The following is a 4,895-nucleotide window of genomic DNA, read 5'->3' on the forward strand; positions in this document are numbered from 1 at the left end:
GGAGGAAGCTTTCTTTCTTAGGAAAAATTATTTCATACGGTCTGCATACATCTCAACCGTCGATAAAGTGAATGTGTATTTTGATGGATCTTATTTTTAATTTTTTTAAGAAAAAAATCTGGTATACTGTTGAGATCGGATAGTGCATACATCTCTCCATACAAATAAATTTTCCTTAATAAGGGTTATTTATATATATAGCATTTGCAATATTAATATTTACAAATTTAATATTTTTTATTTAAATTTTAATTTCTTACTGAAATATCAAAATTTATGATAAAATTTCAATCAACATGTTCCATTTTTATCAAAATATTGATGATTTGATTATGACACGCGTGCATTGATTCGGTTGTTCAAAAATATCACATGAGTACTTGACATTATGAATAACAATATTTTAGATATTATGTATGTAATTATTCCTAATTTTTTTAGCTTTTATATCTTTTCTCTCATCAAATAAATCAATAGATAATTATAGAATTAAAAAAATTGCAAGATGCTAGGTGTAGATGCTCCTTGCCAAATGAATATAATTAGTGAATTACTTAAATATTTTTTTTGTGTTATTTATTAACATATCTTCTATAATAGAAATATATTGTTTTAATTTTATTTAAAAAACTTACACAAATAAAAATAGAAAAAATAAAAAATATTAAAAATTTGATGTGAAAAATAAAAAAAAGTTGCAGGCTAGCCCACAAAATAATCTGTTATATGAATAAAAATTTGTATAAATCAATGTTTTTTTTTTTTTTTTTTTTTTTTTTTTTCCGAATTCAAGATCAAAAAGTATGAATTAAGTGTTAGCTTGATAATTTGTGAATATGTTGAAGAATACTTAGAGAGGCGATGAAGAGTGGTAATGGCAAACAGAGATGATGTTAGTGTCACCAACGAATGATAACGAGCTGGCGAGCATGGTAAGGTGACGTTGGTCTGCCAATGACATTCAGATGATGATTGTTGGTAATATATTATGGTAGCCAAGTAATGATAATATAGTGAAAACATTTGAGTGATTATGTTAGTCGTGATGATAATATAGTGATAACATTTGAGTGATAGCAGTTGTCTAGTTTATCTCTAAATTCTTTCCCCTTTTATATCAACTTCATGTAAAAAAAAGATAAATTTATTTACATTTTGTTGTAGTGATATTTTGATAATTTTAATCAAAATCTAAAAAGCCTTGTGTTTATTTCCTCAACTATAAATAATTTCTTAGGCATATAGATGTTTTTTATTCCATTAAATTGAATGATATTGCGCTCATAGAATTTCTCTAATAAAGGTGCTTACTTTGACTACAAGCATACACCATTGGCAATTTATTTGGTTCGTTTTGAAGTTCTCAACTATCCAAAATCTTTAATGATAATGATATTTAAACGATGATGGTTGGCAAACAGATATTGATAAAGTGACAATAATTAGATGATAGAAGTTGGGTGATGGTATTCATTGACATTGATCGCTTAGGCTTTAGATTTATTTATATCTCTAAACTCTCCCCAATCTCAAGTGTACTTCATGTAAAGAACATGATTTTATCTGAAATTTTTTAGTAATATTTTGATAATATTAATAAAAATTAGAAAATTTTCATCTGATGATAGGTGTCAATGTTCTTTATTATAGAAAAAATTAGGCGTTTAAAAGCCTTAACAATATTAGTATTGAGTGATATCGTGTTCATTGAATTCTTGTTCAGATACATCTTATTACTACAAACATACAATATTTAGAAGTTATTTGGTCAAATTTTATGAAGCTCTTAACACCCATAGAATTTGATTGAGGCTCATTTGGTCTCAAATTAGAATATTTTTGAAATCATTTGGTTCTCCTCAACAAAATAAATTTTAATTTTAATTCAATTGAAATCAAGGTTAAGGAATCATGAAGTCGATCTTGAAATTTTTATGGGTTAAGATTCATGCCCAATTAATTGATTTTTTAGTGATACATTAGTTACCCCTATTATGAACATAAAAATTATTGTGATCTAAAATTATCTTGTAAATTTTTAAAAATAAATGTAATATACATATTTAATTATTGCTCGACCTTCACAATAAGGTTGTTTCTAGGGTAGGTAAGGAGCCCCAGTCTTAAGAGTTCAAGGGTGGGGCCCTCAAAATTTATCTAAAATTTAGGATCTTTTTCAAGAATTTTGCTGACAAAATTTTTTCAATGAAAGTGTACATCAGATACACGACTTCATGAATCTTGAGAAAAATTAATGGATAAACAGTAAAAAGGAGCATATCTAAGGTGGGCCCACAGATGAAAGACCAACGACCTATGGAAGGAAGACCAAAGGTCCATAGGTAGAAGACTAGAGTCAAAATAAAGGCCACCATCATAATGCCAAAAGTCATGTCAAATCAGATGCAACCCTCTAAGACAGGTTGAAGACTAACCAAGCAAAAACCGTCTGACTAAAGGTTAAAGTCTATCAAGTTGAGTGAGATGCAACCCCCCTTATTGAGTGAGGACATCGATCCGCTCCTAGGCGTCGACATTTGCTTGGAGCAATTTTGGCAATTCGGGAAGCTTGTCATGGGTAGTTTTGTAGGAGGTTGTAGATTGATTTTATGCTAATTAATAGAGTCTATATATAACCATGTATCAGGGACTTAGATGGATGGATGAATGTGGAGGAATTGATGAGAGTTATTTTATTTTGAGGGTTAGCTTACTGTAGAATCTTTCTTCTTCTAGTGCAGAGGATAAGGAGAGCCTTCAGAACCAGTAGCCCAAGTTCAGGACGAGTCTTGATTAAGCTTCTTCGGGTCATTGTAAAGGAGAGGAAGAAAAGTATTGTTTGTCTGTATTTTTGTATTTCATTTGTAAACATTTAGATAGTGAATTTCTTTTTTTTCAATGAATCTGTATAGTGTACTTCTTATGCTTCTTGAGTAAATTTATTTATTTTACTTTGTGATGATTAAGTAGGATGTATATGACCAGAAAGTGCTTTTAAATTAATTTTAATTAGCAAATGTGATGACTATTCTTTGGATCTTCATTTACTTTTCATTCTGATCAAGTGAAATATTAAAATGTGTTGTGAACCATAATAAATTGGGAGAGCTATGCTAGAATCAACTAGGTTAGTCATATTGAATTATGGGGTATTGGTTGATATGCCTTGTAGGGAGATGCAAATGTTAGGGACATATGCTTTCATGGGTTAATTATAGGATTTAATAAATTAAAGTTGTTTTAACCGATCTTCTTTATACACTCGTGAGAGGGTAAAGAAGAATGTTGCTCCTTTTTGTCACTAGCATATTATATAATTTGCACTTTACATTTCTTATATTCCACTTACATCATTACAAGGGAGGTTATTTTTAGAACCTCATATTCATTAATTTAAACCACTATTATTTGGGTAGGATTTAAATTTGTTTTTTGTTGTTGTGGCATAGTATATTAGATTATTGAACTTAAACATTTTTAACTATTTGGGCTAATACTAAAATCAATAGACTAGAGCTTTTTCTATTTTGAATTACCTTGTTCTCTATGAGAATGACATTGATGCACAAAAAATATATGCATTTTTAAATCTATATTTTATACTTATATTTGGTGATATTGCACTTTAAAGGAAGGTATTTTGCATGTTTTTTTGCTTCAGGTACAAGAAATAAACTTTTGGTGAAAAAGAAACAAAAACGGTGCAATTTAGAGCTAAAACGGGCAAGAAAGAAAATTCTAGCCTGCACATTTTGATATGTCTTTCTATGCTTAATCATCTTCTCATATGTTTTTGAATGAAATTACACTTTAAAGAAAGTTTTTTTTTCATGCTTATGTTTTAGTTCTATATGTTAGGAATAAAACACAACTGAAACGAGGCGAAACGGAGCTGAAACAAAGTCAAACGGAACGAAACAGTGAAGCTGCTGCAGACCGGTGTCGACGGCACCCTGGATGATTATGGACTGATTTTTGGCGGTTTTTAATGTTCTAGAAGGCTCCCAAGTGATTCAAACACCCCATGAAGTGATTCACTGCATCTAGACACTTGGAAAAGCTCTTAAATGAAGGGATGTGTCTCTTGGAGTTAATGAGTGGTTTTTAACTGAAGAGATATGTCTCTTGTCTTGATTCAATGAATCTAGACACTTGGAGTGAAGAGATATATCTCTTGAAGTGAAGCTCTTGGGAAAAAGGAGGGATTTTGTGTCTCTTTGAAAGAGAGGGGCTGACGTCTCTCATATTGGGGGGGTGGGGGTGTGTGTGTGTGAGTGCAGAGTAAAGTCTTGTTTGTGGAGAGTATTTTCTTGAAGAATTGTAAGAGGAGAGAGAAGGTGAGAAGTTTCTTCTCTATTACATTTCTAAGAGAAATTTCAGTGTTGATTGTAATGAGAGAAAGTGCTTCAATGGATTGGGGTAAAATTTAAAACATCATTTGAATCAAATTTAATAATTTTTATTCTATTTTCTTCATTAATACTTTTAATTGATTATAAATCTTTGTAGCCTTGTAGTCAATTAATTTTTTTAAAAAATACTATATATATATATATATATATATATATATATATGATTAGCAGTATTTCGAGCCAAAACAAATCGAACATGAACGAACAAATATTTGTTTATGTTGTTCGTGTTTGGCTCATTAACTTAGTGAACGAGCCTAACACGAGCTTCTTAATGAGTCGAACACGAGCTGTTCGCGAACAACGGGCCGTTTTGACAGCCTTACAAGGTCTATTGCTCCTGAACTACACATTCAAATCTAAAGGCTTAACTAATATGACAGATATACAATACTTTAAACACTCAAAATATTTTTGATATTTTAATTTTTTTAAAAAAACACAATAATTAAACACATTAAATAATAATATTATCACTTCCAA

Source organism: Phalaenopsis equestris, unplaced genomic scaffold, assembly GCF_001263595.1.
Source record: "Phalaenopsis equestris unplaced genomic scaffold, ASM126359v1 Scaffold000411, whole genome shotgun sequence".
Lineage (NCBI taxonomy): Eukaryota > Viridiplantae > Streptophyta > Magnoliopsida > Asparagales > Orchidaceae > Phalaenopsis > Phalaenopsis equestris.